Genomic DNA, 15,418 nt, shown 5'->3' on the forward strand with positions numbered 1-15,418 from the left:
GTTTTGAAAATTCTAATATAAACCGTGGAAGTCGTAGATATGCTTGTTAGATTTCCTATGAACTATTACATGCTTCGATTCGATAAGCCTAGGCCACTTTATTCATTTTTTAGTGAAAGAAAATGGGTCAAAGACGAGTAAGATCCGTAAATAAACAAGGATATTCACTTAACCCCCATTTTGGACGTTTTTGAAATTTCTAAATCAACCATGGGAGTCGTAGATATGCTCGTTAGATTTCCTAGGAACTATTACAACCTTCGATTCGATAAAGCTAGGCCACTTTATGCCCTTTTTAGTGAAAGAAAAAGGTTGAAAAACGAGTAAAATCCGTAAATTAACAAGAAAATTAACTTAACCCTCATTTTGACCGTTTTGAAAATTCTAATATAAACCGTGGAAGTCGTAGATATGCTTGTTAGATTTCCTATGAACTACTACATGCTTCGATTCGATAAGCCTAGGCCACTTTATGCATTTTTTAGTGAAAGAAAATGGGTCAAAGACGTGTAAGATCCGTAAATAAACAAGGATATTCATTTAACCCCCATTTTGGACGTTTTTGAAATTTCTAAAATCAACCATGGAAGTCGTAGATATGCTCGTTAGATTTCCTAGGAACTATTACATGCTTCGATTCGATAAAGCTAGGCCACTTTATGCCCTTTTTAGTGAAAGAAAAAGGGTCAAAAATGAGTAAAATCCGTAAATTAACAAGGAAATTAACCTAACCCCCATTTTTTCCGTTTTTGAAAATTCTAAAATCAATAATGGAAGTCATAGATATGCTCGTTAGTTTTCCTAGGAACTATTACATGTTTTGATTCGATAAGGCTAGGCCACTTTATGCCTTTTTTAGTGAAAGAAAAAGGGTCAAAAACAAGTAAAATCCGTAAATTAACAAGGAAATTAACTTAACCCCCATTTTGGCCGTTTTTGAAAATTCTAAAATCAACCATGGAAGTCATAGATATGCTCGTTAGATTTCCTACGAACTATTACATGGTTCGATTCGATAAGGCTAGGCCACTTTATGCCCTTTTTAGCGAAAGAAAAAGGATCAACACTACAAGAAAAACATTGATTTGGGACGGAAATTTTCGTCGCACAGTAGTGTAAATTTCCGTCCCTGTTGAAATCTGGGACGGAATTTTGGACAAAATACTTTCGTCGCAATTCTTGCTGTCGCAATTTTTTGGGGACGGAATTTTATCGTCTGTCGCAAGTTCGGGAAGTTCGGGACGGAATCTGGGACGGAATGTAATTAATTGTTTTATCCCAATATTTAATTCCGTCCCAACATTGCGACAGAAATCTCAAATTCCGTCCCGATATTTGTGACAAAATACTTATAATCCGTCCCAGATTGGGTTAATTAATTTTTTTTTAATTATTTGTTGGGATAAATTTATATAAAATTCAGTCACAAATAAATAATGTGCGACAAATGTTATTTACAATATTCTTCTACGATTTTAATATCCTTATATTATGCACATTTAATTGAGTCATAACAATTTCAAAAATTCATTCCAAGAGTACAATTCAATTTGTAAACATCAATAGTTCCATCAGAAACATATAATTATCTAACGAAATATCAAAGTATTATCAATCATCCAATAGGTTAACCTTCTAATAACTTGAAGGTATACAAAATATCAAACTCAATTCATTCTTAAGTTCTAATAACTTCCTTAGGTCTTAGCGGTGCTGAAACACAAAAACCACGTACACCAGCAATTGTTGATTTGTCTAAGAAATATCCAAGGTTTGATTCTGTACAAAAATACAAGGAAAGAAATAGTCATAAATATGTGTACCGCAAAGGAGATGATAGAAGAGCTTTTCCCTCATTATACATCAGAAAATTCAATCATAGATTTCTAAAGCATGTAAAGGAGGGTATTCAAGCCATAGACAAACCATTATTTTAAACCATCATTCAAAGCAGATGCGTTCACGGTTAATGGCATAAAATTAATTTCATAACAAACTAAAGCCGTTACCCTTAATTTGGTCATTAACTTCTTTCTCTCAATGCAAATGAGCTATTTCCTTTCTCTACTTCAGCTCCTGTCACCAAAAGAACAACTAGAAAATTGAAAACCAAACTCACCCTGATGATATCATAGCCCTTTTTGAACTTTAATTTCAGCATTCATAGAAAATTAAGTATATACTACTAACAAATTCGAAATAAAGTAAAATTGAAAAAATAAGATGGATCTTACTTACTAATTGATTAACAACCACCACCAAATATTACCTAGTTGCAGCAATGGATTGTGAAGACGTCCGGTCTTTGATTAAGCTTCTTCTATTTCTTCGATAACATCTCAAGTTGATCCAAGTTCCTATAAACATAGTTCAAAATTAGACAAATCAAAATACATTTAATTCAAACACCATTTGATCATGTAACGAAGGATATTTCAAAATACACATCCAGCCCATCAACCTTCCATCTAAACTATGAAGCAGGGTATTTTCAATCACCCACACTAATAACAATCTTCATTCTTCACAATGAAGAGTAATTACAATCTCTTAATTTCCTTTGACACTTCATAAAATGCACAACAATTAGCTCATCACTCATACATCAACTCTTGCAAATTTCTTCAAACACCAAGAAGACACAATTTCATCAAATAAAAATCACCCATTCTATCATAAAACAATAATCCCAAAAAACAATTAATTCTACAACTACCCAAAACTTCAACGTGCCTAATGCAACTATTGAGAAGTAGTTATGTGCCAAGTTAACAAGCAGCAAACTCGTCAAAATTTTCAAATTCAAGGTAACAAACCCCTTAACATTATTATAATGTTACTTATTATGTCATAAAGCATCAGATTTAGAATACATCATAATCTCCCATACTACTTAATACACAACTAGAGATAAAAGCTTAGTTAAAATTCAAACAAACTATCACATTTGGAACGACAAACCACAACTGATAAACAAAGCTTTAGATGATTATACCTTCTCAACAAGCAAATGAAATTAAGTCTTAGCAAAAAAAACATCACAACAACATAAGAGATTTGGGAAAAGGGGCCCAACATACATTAGAGAGGTCGAGCAAAGAGGAAGAATCACAGTCTGCCACTGTTCCACCAAGGAAATTTAGGACCAAGTCACCCCTGTTTTCTTAACCTACATATCACAGAAAATGAATAGTTTTGACATCACCAGTCCACACAAGTCAAAACAAAATATATTCATAAATTCAACCTTTGAATTTGATAGTGATACACCTGTTACATAGGATAAGTAAACAATATGATGAATAATGCCAACTGGTATTTTACACTAATATATGAACTGCAACTTTTACTAAGAATTAGTGGAATTGCAACTTTTTAACCTTGAGCAAGAGTGTGTTGTTCAACAACTCAACTAATTATACATCATGAGTGCAGTTAAACTAACCTACCAGAGACATATTCCAAATAAACAGAAAGTGAATCCTCTCCCTGCAAACATGGCATATATATTAGACAAAAATATGTCTATGGTAACACATCCATTAAAACAGGAGAGAAAAAAATCACAAACAAATCATAAATCAATTTGGGGGTGCTGTTTTCAAACCCAATGAAATTGGTAGGGTATGCATTTTTGTTTAGATTTACCCAAAAATAATCACAATCAAAGACAAGAATCAGATTAGATTTACCCAAAAAATTAGTTATTTAGTAAAAACCCTAAAAATTGCATCAAAATAAGAATCAAAGACTAAATAATCACAATAACAATCACAAAAGGGGGAACAAGCCTGAGATGATGTGAACTAACCATTGTCTTTGCTGTTGGCTATGTGGTCTTGCGGAGATGTGATGGGGAAGAGAGCGTGTTAGATTTACCGTGAGAGAGAATGAAGAGAAAATTAAGTGATGTTTGATTGAAGAGGATAAAGAGGGAATCCGATAAGAGAAAGGAAGGGAACAATCAGAATTAATTATTTAGAGATTATGTGAATTTGAGATTTGAGATTTTGGAATATGTCTCTGGTAGGTTTATATTTTATTTTTAATTTTTAATAAAAAGAAGCCAGTGGGATTTTAGTCTAGGTGAGAGGGAAGCCAAATATTTGGCATAGGAGCCCTTTTACATTTCAATTTCGATTGCCGCTATAATTTTTTTGCTCAGATTTGGGACGGAAATACAAATTCCGTCCCTAAAATGCGACGTAACTTTCAATCCGTCTCAATATCGAGACAGAATATCAATTCCGTCCCTATCAACGAAATTAATTTGTAATAAAATAATTGTGACATAAATTCGTCGCAAATTCCGTCCCAATTTAATTATTTTGGGACGGAAAATAATTCCGTCACAAAATTCCGTCTTAATTTGATTATTTTCTTGTAGTGCAAAATCGAGTAAAATCCGTAAATTAACAAGGAAATTCACTTTACCACCATTTTGAACGTTTTTGAAATTTCTAAAATCAACCATGGAAGTCGTAGATATGCTCGCTAGATTTTCTAGGAACTATTACATGCTTCGATTCGATAAAGCTAGGCCACTTTATGCCCTTTTTAGTGAAAGAAAAAGGGTGAAAAACGAGTAAAATCCGTAAATTAACAAAGAAATTCACTTTACCAGCATTTTGGACGTTTTTGAAATTTCTAAAATCAACCATGGAAGTCGTGGATATGCTCGTTAGATTTCCTAGGAACTATTACATGCTTCGATTCGATAAAGCTAGGCCACTTTATGCCTTTTTTAGTGAAAGAAAAAGGGTCAAAAACAAGTAAAATCCGAGAATTAACAAGGAAATTAACTTAACCCCCATTTTGGCCGTTTTTGAAAATTCTAAAATCAACCATGGAAGTCATAGATATGCTCGTTAGATTTCCTACGAACTATTACATGGTTCGATTCGATAAGGCTAGGCCACTTTATGCCCTTTTTAACGAAAGAAAAAGGATCAAAATCGAGTAAAATCCGTAAATTAACAAGGAAATTCACTTTACCACCATTTTGAACGTTTTTGAAATTTCTAAAATCAACCATGGAAGTCGTAGATATGCTCGCTAGATTTTCTAGGAACTATTACATGCTTCGATTCGATAAGGCTAGGCCACTTTATGCATTTTTTAGTGAAAGAAAATGGGTCAAAGACTAGTAAGATCCGTAAATAAACAAGGATATTCACTTAACCCCCATTTTGGCTGTTTTTGAAAATTCTAGAATCAACCTTGGAAGTAATAGATATGCTCGTTAGATTTCCTAGGAACTATTACATGCTTCGATTCGATAAGGCAAGGCCACTTTATGCCTTTTTTAGTGAAAGAAAAAGGGTCAAAAACGAGTAAAATCCGTAAATTAACAAGGAAATTAACTTAACCCTCATTTTGACCGTTTTGAAAATTCTAATATAAACCGTGGAAGTCATAGATATGCTTGTTAGATTTCCTATGAACTATTACATGCTTCGATTCGATAAGCCTAGGCCACTTTATTCATTTTTTAGTGAAAGAAAATGGGTCAAAGACGAGTAAGATCCGTAAATAAACAAGGATATTCACTTAACCCCCATTTTGGACATTTTTGAAATTTCTAAATCAACCATGGGAGTCGTAGATATGCTCGTTAGATTTCCTAGGAACTATTACAACCTTCGATTCGATAAAGCTAGGCCACTTTATGCCCTTTTCAGTGAAAGAAAAAGGTTGAAAAACGAGTAAAATCCGTAAATTAACAAGGAAATTAACTTAACCCTCATTTTGACCGTTTTGAAAATTCTAATACAAACCGTGGAAGTCGTAGATATGCTTGTTAGATTTCCTATGAACTACTACATGCTTCGATTCGATAAGCCTAGGCCACTTTATGCATTTTTTAGTGAAAGAAAATGGGTCAAAGACGAGTAAGATCCGTAAATAAACAAGGATATTCATTTAACCCCCATTTTGGACGTTTTTGAAATTTCTAAAATCAACCATGGAAGTCGTAGATATGCTCGTTAGATTTCCTAGGAACTATTACATGCTTCGATTCGATAAAGCTAGGCCACTTTATGCCCTTTTTAGTGAAAGAAAAAGGGTCAAAAATGAGTAAAATCCGTAAATTAACAAGGAAATTAACCTAACCCCCATTTTGGCCGTTTTTGAAAATTCTAAAATCAACAATGGAAGTCATAGATATGCTCGTTAGATTTCCTAGGAACTATTACATGTTTTGATTCGATAAGGCTAGGCCACTTTATGCCTTTTTTAGTGAAAGAAAAAGGGTCAAAAACAAGTAAAATCCGTAAATTAACAATGAAATTAACTTAACCCCCATTTTGGCCGTTTTTGAAAATTCTAAAATCAACCATGGAAGTCATAGATATGCTCGTTAGATTTCCTACGAACTATTACATGGTTCGATTCGATAAGGCTAGGCCACTTTATGCCCTTTTTAGCGAAAGAAAAAGGATCAAAATCGAGTAAAATCCGTAAATTAACAAGGAAATTCACTTTACCACCATTTTGGACGTTTTTGAAATTTCTAAAATCAACCATGGAAGTCGTAGATATGCTCGCTAGATTTTCTAGGAACTATTACATGCTTCGATTCGATAAGGCTAGGCCACTTTATGCATTTTTTAGTGAAAGAAAATGGGTCAAAGACTAGTAAGATCCGTAAATAAACAAGGATATTCACTTAACCCCCATTTTGGCCGTTTTTGAAAATTCTAAAGTCAACCATGGAAGTAATAGATATGCTCGTTAGATTTCCTAGGAACTATTACATGCTTCGATTCGATAAGGCAAGGCCACTTTATGCATTTTTTAGTGAAAGAAAATGGGTCAAAGACTAGTAAGATCCGTAAATAAACAAGGATATTCACTTAACCCCCATTTTGGCCGTTTTTGAAAATTCTAAAATCAACCATGGAAGTAATAGATATGCTCGTTAGATTTCCTAGGAACTATTACATGCTTTGATTCGATAAGGCAAGGCCACTTTATGCCTTTTTTAGTGAAAGAAAAAGGGTCAAAAACGAGTAAAATCCGTAAATTAACAAGGAAATTAACTTAACCCTCATTTTGACCGTTTTGAAAATTCTAATATAAACCGTGGAAGTCGTAGATATGCTTGTTAGATTTCCTATGAACTATTACATGCTTCGATTCGATAAGCCTAGGCCACTTTATTCATTTTTTAGTGAAAGAAAATGGGTCAAAGACGAGTAAGATCCGTAAATAAACAAGGATATTCACTTAACCCCCATTTTGGACGTTTTTGAAATTTCTAAATCAACCATGGGAGTCGTAGATATGCTCGTTAGATTTCCTAGGAACTATTACAACCTTCGATTCGATAAAGCTAGGCCACTTTATGCCCTTTTTAGTGAAAGAAAAAGGTTGAAAAACGAGTAAAATCCGTAAATTAACAAGAAAATTAACTTAACCCTCATTTTGACCGTTTTGAAAATTCTAATATAAACCGTGGAAGTCGTAGATATGCTTGTTAGATTTCCTATGAACTACTACATGCTTCGATTCGATAAGCCTAGGCCACTTTACGCATTTTTTAGTGAAAGAAAATGGGTCAAAGACGAGTAAGATCCGTAAATAAACAAGGATATTCATTTAACCCCCATTTTGGACGTTTTTGAAATTTCTAAAATCAACCATGGAAGTCGTAGATATGCTCGTTAGATTTCCTAGGAACTATTACATGCTTCGATTCGATAAAGCTAGGCCACTTTATGCCCTTTTTAGTGAAAGAAAAAGGGTCAAAAATGAGTAAAATCCGTAAATTAACAAGGAAATTAACCTAACCCCCATTTTGGCCGTTTTTGAAAATTCTAAAATCAACAATGGAAGTCATAGATATGCTCGTTAGATTTCCTAGGAACTATTACATGGTTCGATTCGATAAGGCTAGGCCACTTTATGCCCTTTTTAGCGAAAGAAAAAGGATCAAAATCGAGTAAAATCCGTAAATTAACAAGGAAATTCACTTTACCACCATTTTGGACGTTTTTGAAATTTCTAAAATCAACCATGGAAGTCGTAGATATGCTCGCTAGATTTTCTAGGAACTATTACATGATTCGATTCGATAAAGCTAGGCCACTTTATGCCCTTTTTAGTGAAAGAAAAAGGGTGAAAAACGAGTAAAATCCGTAAATTAACAAGGAAATTCACTTTACCACCATTTTGGACGTTTTTGAAATTTCTAAAATCAACCATGGAAGTCGTAGATATGCTCGTTAGATTTCCTAGGAACTATTACATGTTTTGATTCGATAAGGCTAGGCCACTTTATGCCTTTTTTAGTGAAAGAAAAAGGGTCAAAAACAAGTAAAATCCGTAAATTAACAAGGAAATTAACTTAACCCCCATTTTGGCCGTTTTTGAAAATTCTAAAATCAACCATGGAAGTCATAGATATGCTCGTTAGATTTCCTACGAACTATTACATGGTTCGATTCGATAAGGCTAGGCCACTTTATGCCCTTTTTAGCGAAAGAAAAAGGATCAAAATCGAGTAAAATCCGTAAATTAACAAGGAAATTCACTTTACCACCATTTTGGACGTTTTTGAAATTTCTAAAATCAACCATGGAAGTCGTAGATATGCTCGCTAGATTTTCTAGGAACTATTACATGCTTCGATTCGATAAGGCTAGGCCACTTTATGCATTTTTTAGTGAAAGAAAATGGGTCAAAGACTAGTAAGATCCGTAAATAAACAAGGATATTCACTTAACCCCCATTTTGGCCGTTTTTGAAAATTCTAAAATCAACCATGGAAGTAATAGATATGCTCGTTAGATTTCCTAGGAACTATTACATGCTTCGATTCGATAAGGCAAGGCCACTTTATGCATTTTTTAGTGAAAGAAAATGGGTCAAAGACTAGTAAGATCCGTAAATAAACAAGGATATTCACTTAACCCCCATTTTGGCCGTTTTTGAAAATTCTAAAATCAACCATGGAAGTAATAGATATGCTCGTTAGATTTCCTAGGAACTATTACATGCTTTGATTCGATAAGGCAAGGCCACTTTATGCCTTTTTTAGTGAAAGAAAAAGGGTCAAAAACGAGTAAAATCCGTAAATTAACAAGGAAATTAACTTAACCCTCATTTTGACCGTTTTGAAAATTCTAATATAAACCGTGGAAGTCGTAGATATGCTTGTTAGATTTCCTATGAACTATTACATGCTTCGATTCGATAAGCCTAGGCCACTTTATTCATTTTTTAGTGAAAGAAAATGGGTCAAAGACGAGTAAGATCCGTAAATAAACAAGGATATTCACTTAACCCCCATTTTGGACGTTTTTGAAATTTCTAAATCAACCATGGGAGTCGTAGATATGCTCGTTAGATTTCCTAGGAACTATTACAACCTTCGATTCGATAAAGCTAGGCCACTTTATGCCCTTTTTAGTGAAAGAAAAAGGTTGAAAAACGAGTAAAATCCGTAAATTAACAAGAAAATTAACTTAACCCTCATTTTGACCGTTTTGAAAATTCTAATATAAACCGTGGAAGTCGTAGATATGCTTGTTAGATTTCCTATGAACTACTACATGCTTCGATTCGATAAGCCTAGGCCACTTTACGCATTTTTTAGTGAAAGAAAATGGGTCAAAGACGAGTAAGATCCGTAAATAAACAAGGATATTCATTTAACCCCCATTTTGGACATTTTTGAAATTTCTAAAATCAACCATGGAAGTCGTAGATATGCTCGTTAGATTTCCTAGGAACTATTACATGCTTCGATTCGATAAAGCTAGGCCACTTTATGCCCTTTTTAGTGAAAGAAAAAGGGTCAAAAATGAGTAAAATCCGTAAATTAACAAGGAAATTAACCTAACCCCCATTTTGGCCGTTTTTGAAAATTCTAAAATCAACAATGGAAGTCATAGATATGCTCGTTAGATTTCCTAGGAACTATTACATGTTTTGATTCGATAAGGCTAGGCCACTTTATGCCTTTTTTAGTGAAAGAAAAAGGGTCAAAAACAAGTAAAATCCGTAAATTAACAAGGAAATTAACTTAACCCCCATTTTGGCCGTTTTTGAAAATTCTAAAATCAACCATGGAAGTCATAGATATGCTCGTTAGATTTCCTACGAACTATTACATGGTTCGATTCGATAAGGCTAGGCCACTTTTTGCCCTTTTTAGCGAAAGAAAAAGGATCAAAATCGAGTAAAATCCGTAAATTAACAAGGAAATTCACTTTACCACCATTTTGGACGTTTTTGAAATTTCTAAAATCAACCATGGAAGTCGTAGATATGCTCGCTAGATTTTCTAGGAACTATTACATGCTTCGATTCGATAAAGCTAGGCCACTTTATGCCCTTTTTAGTGAAAGAAAAAGGGTGAAAAACGAGTAAAATCCGTAAATTAACAAAGAAATTCACTTTACCAGCATTTTGGACGTTTTTGAAATTTCTAAAATCAACCATGGAAGTCGTAGATATGCTCGTTAGATTTCCTAGGAACTATTACATGCTTCGATTCGATAAAGCTAGGCCACTTTATGCCTTTTTTAGTGAAAGAAAAAGGGTCAAAAACAAGTAAAATCCGTAAATTAACAAGGAAATTAACTTAACCCCCATTTTGGCCGTTTTTGAAAATTCTAAAATCAACCATGGAAGTCATAGATATGCTCGTTAGATTTCCTACGAACTATTACATGGTTCGATTCGATAAGGCTAGGCCACTTTATGCCCTTTTTAGCGAAAGAAAAAGGATCAAAATCGAGTAAAATCCGTAAATTAACAAGGAAATTCACTTTACCACCATTTTGGACGTTTTTGAAATTTCTAAAATCAACCATGGAAGTCGTAGATATGCTCGCTAGATTTTCTAGGAACTATTACATGCTTCGATTCGATAAGGCTAGGCCACTTTATGCATTTTTTAGTGAAAGAAAATGGGTCAAAGACTAGTAAGATCCGTAAATAAACAAGGATATTCACTTAACCCCCATTTTGGCTGTTTTTGAAAATTCTAAAATCAACCTTGGAAGTAATAGATATGCTCGTTAGATTTCCTAGGAACTATTACATGCTTCGATTCGATAAGGCAAGGCCACTTTATGCCTTTTTTAGTGAAAGAAAAAGGGTCAAAAACGAGTAAAATCCGTAAATTAACAAGAAAATTAACTTAACCCTCATTTTGACCGTTTTGAAAATTCTAATATAAACCGTGGAAGTCATAGATATGCTTGTTAGATTTCCTATGAACTATTACATGCTTCGATTCGATAAGCCTAGGCCACTTTATTCATTTTTTAGTGAAAGAAAATGGGTCAAAGACGAGTAAGATCCGTAAATAAACAAGGATATTCACTTAACCCCCATTTTGGACATTTTTGAAATTTCTAAATCAACCATGGGAGTCGTAGATATGCTCGTTAGATTTCCTAGGAACTATTACAACCTTCGATTCGATAAAGCTAGGCCACTTTATGCCCTTTTCAGTGAAAGAAAAAGGTTGAAAAACGAGTAAAATCCGTAAATTAACAAGGAAATTAACTTAACCCTCATTTTGACCGTTTTGAAAATTCTAATACAAACCGTGGAAGTCGTAGATATGCTTGTTAGATTTCCTATGAACTACTACATGCTTCGATTCGATAAGCCTAGGCCACTTTATGCATTTTTTAGTGAAAGAAAATGGGTCAAAGACGAGTAAGATCCGTAAATAAACAAGGATATTCATTTAACCCCCATTTTGGACGTTTTTGAAATTTCTAAAATCAACCATGGAAGTCGTAGATATGCTCGTTAGATTTCCTAGGAACTATTACATGCTTCGATTCGATAAAGCTAGGCCACTTTATGCCCTTTTTAGTGAAAGAAAAAGGGTCAAAAATGAGTAAAATCCGTAAATTAACAAGGAAATTAACCTAACCCCCATTTTGGCCGTTTTTGAAAATTCTAAAATCAACAATGGAAGTCATAGATATGCTCGTTAGATTTCCTAGGAACTATTACATGTTTTGATTCGATAAGGCTAGGCCACTTTATGCCTTTTTTAGTGAAAGAAAAAGGGTCAAAAACAAGTAAAATCCGTAAATTAACAAGGAAATTAACTTAACCCCCATTTTGGCCATTTTTGAAAATTCTAAAATCAACCATGGAAGTCATAGATATGCTCGTTAGATTTCCTACGAACTATTACATGGTTCGATTCGATAAGGCTAGGCCACTTTATGCCCTTTTTAGCGAAAGAAAAAGGATCAAAATCGAGTAAAATCCGTAAATTAACAAGGAAATTCACTTTACCACCATTTTGGACGTTTTTGAAATTTCTAAAATCAACCATGGAAGTCGTAGATATGCTCCCTAGATTTTCTAGGAACTATTACATGCATCGATTCGATAAAGCTAGGCCACTTTATGCCCTTTTTAGTGAAAGAAAAAGGGTGAAAAACGAGTAAAATCCGTAAATTAACAAAGAAATTCACTTTACCACCATTTTGGACGTTTTTGAAATTTCTAAAATCAACCATGGAAGTCGTAGATATGCTCGTTAGATTTCCTAGGAACTATTACATGCTTCGATTCGATAAAGCTAGGCCACTTTATGCCTTTTTTAGTGAAAGAAAAAGGGTCAAAAACAAGTAAAATCCGTAAATTAACAAGGAAATTAACTTAACCCCCATTTTGGCCGTTTTTGAAAATTCTAAAATCAACCATGGAAGTCATAGATATGCTCGTTAGATTTCCTACGAACTATTACATGGTTCGATTCGATAAGGCTAGGCCACTTTATGCCCTTTTTAGCGAAAGAAAAAGGATCAAAATCGAGTAAAATCCGTAAATTAACAAGGAAATTCACTTTACCACCATTTTGGACGTTTTTGAAATTTCTAAAATCAACCATGGAAGTCGTAGATATGCTCGCTTGATTTTCTAGGAACTATTACATGCTTCGATTCGATAAGGCTAGGCCACTTTATGCATTTTTTAGTGAAAGAAAATGGGTCAAAGACTAGTAAGATCCGTAAATAAACAAGGATATTCACTTAACCCCCATTTTGGCCGTTTTTGAAAATTCTAAAATCAACCATGGAAGTAATAGATATGCTCGTTAGATTTCCTAGGAACTATTACATGCTTCGATTCGATAAGGCTAGGCCACTTTATGCCTTTTTTAGTGAAAGAAAAAGGATCAAAAACGAGTAAAATCCGTAAATTAACAAGGAAATTAACTTAACCCTCATTTTGACCGTTTTGAAAATTCTAATATAAACCGTGGAAGTCGTAGATATGCTTGTTAGATTTCCTATGAACTATTACATGCTTCGATTCGATAAGCCTAGGCCACTTTATGCATTTTTTAGTGAAAGAAAATGGGTCAAAGACGAGTAAGATCCGTAAATAAACAAGGATATTCACTTAACCCCCATTTTGGACGTTTTTGAAATTTCTAAATCAACCATGGGAGTCGTAGATATGCTCGTTAGATTTCCTAGGAACTATTACAAGCTTCGATTCGATAAAGCTAGGCCACTTTATGCCCTTTTTAGTGAAAGAAAAAGGGTGAAAAACGAGTAAAATCCGTAAATTAACAAAGAAATTCACTTTACCACCATTTTGGACGTTTTTGAAATTTCTAAAATCAACCATGGAAGTCGTAGATATGCTCGTTAGATTTCCTAGGACCTATTACATGCTTTGATTCGATAAAGCTAGGCCACTTTATGCCTTTTTTAGTGAAAGAAAAAGGGTCAAAAACAAGTAAAATCCGTAAATTAACAAGGAAATTAACTTAACCCCCATTTTGGCCGTTTTTGAAAATTCTAAAATCAACCATGGAAGTCATAGATATGCTCGTTAGATTTCCTACGAACTATTACATGGTTCGATTCGATAAGGCTAGGCCACTTTATGCCCTTTTTAGCGAAAGAAAAAGGATCAAAATCGAGTAAAATCCGTAAATTAACAAGGAAATTCACTTTACCACCATTTTGGACGTTTTTGAAATTTCTAATATCAACCATGGAAGTCGTAGATATGCTCGCTAGATTTTCTAGGAACTATTACATGCTTCGATTCCATAAGGCTAGGCCACTTTATGCATTTTTTAGTGAAAGAAAATGGGTCAAAGACTAGTAAGATCCGTAAATAAACAAGGATATTCACTTAACCCCCATTTTGGCCGTTTTTGAAAATTCTAAAATCAACCATGGAAGTAATAGATATGCTCGTTAGATTTCCTAGGAACTATTACATGCTTCGATTCGATAAGGCAAGGCCACTTTATGCATTTTGTAGTGAAAGAAAATGGGTCAAAGACTAGTAAGATCCGTAAATAAACAAGGATATTCACTTAACCCCCATTTTGGCCGTTTTTGAAAATTCTAAAATCAACCATGGAAGTAATAGATATGCTCGTTAGATTTCCTAGGAACTATTACATGCTTTGATTCGATAAGGCAAGGCCACTTTATGCCTTTTTTAGTGAAAGAAAAAGGGTCAAAAACGAGTAAAATCCGTAAATTAACAAGGAAATTAACTTAACCCTCATTTTGACCGTTTTGAAAATTCTAATATAAACCGTGGAAGTCGTAGATATGCTTGTTAGATTTCCTATGAACTATTACATGCTTCGATTCGATAAGCCTAGGCCACTTTATTCATTTTTTAGTGAAAGAAAATGGGTCAAAGACGAGTAAGATCCATAAATAAACAAGGATATTCACTTAACCCCCATTTTGGACGTTTTTGAAATTTCTAAATCAACCATGGGAGTCGTAGATATGCTCGTTAGATTTCCTAGGAACTATTACAACATTCGATTCGATAAAGCTAGGCCACTTTATGCCCTTTTTAGTGAAAGAAAAAGGGTCAAAAACAAGTAAAATCCGTAAATTAACAAGGAAATTAACTTAACCCCCATTTTGGCCATTTTTGAAAATTCTAAAATCAACCATGGAAGTCATAGATATGCTCGTTAGATTTCCTACGAACTATTACATGGTTTGATTCGATAAGGCTAGGCCAATTTATGCCCTTTTTAGCGAAAGAAAAAGGATCAAAATCGAGTAAAATCCGTAAATTAACAAGGAAATTCACTTTACCACCATTTTGGACGTTTTTGAAATTTCTAAAATCAACCATGGAAGTCGTAGATATGCTCCCTAGATTTCCTAGGAACTATTACATGTTTTGATTCGATAAGGCTAGGCCACTTTATGCCTTTTTTAGTGAAAGAAAAAGGGTCAAAAACAAGTAAAATCCGTAAATTAACAAGGAAATTAACTTAACCCCCATTTTGGCCGTTTTTGAAAATTCTAAAATCAACCATGGAAGTCATAGATATGCTCGTTAGATTTCCTACGAACTATTACATGGTTCGATTCGATAAGGCTAGGCCACTTTATGCCCTTTTTAGCGAAAGAAAAAGGATCAAAATCGAGTA

At 34.0% G+C, this 15,418-nt stretch overlaps 1 long non-coding RNA gene across 3 annotated transcripts; it reads right to left on the reverse strand.

Moving 5' to 3' along the window:
- Positions 1-1,508: 1,508 nt before the first annotated feature.
- On the reverse strand, positions 1,509-4,027 carry LOC146905002 (uncharacterized). 3 transcript variants are annotated; one of them, XR_015018101.1, is made up of 6 exons: positions 3,812-4,021; positions 3,450-3,489; positions 3,081-3,169; positions 2,270-2,357; positions 2,010-2,076; positions 1,509-1,779 (listed from the first exon to the last, which is right to left on the reverse strand). It is a non-coding gene; the product is annotated as an uncharacterized LOC146905002 (long non-coding RNA). The 3 variants fall into 3 exon arrangements; XR_015018100.1 differs by having other exon boundaries at positions 3,446-3,489; positions 3,812-4,020; XR_015018099.1 differs by having other exon boundaries at positions 3,081-3,489; positions 3,812-4,027.
- Between the last annotated feature and the right edge of the window lie 11,391 nt (positions 4,028-15,418).

The sequence above is a fragment of the Medicago sativa genome, chromosome 7, assembly GCF_051527215.1.
Source record: "Medicago sativa cultivar Bolivia chromosome 7, Bolivia_mono, whole genome shotgun sequence".
In the NCBI taxonomy this organism is placed as follows: domain Eukaryota; kingdom Viridiplantae; phylum Streptophyta; class Magnoliopsida; order Fabales; family Fabaceae; genus Medicago; species Medicago sativa.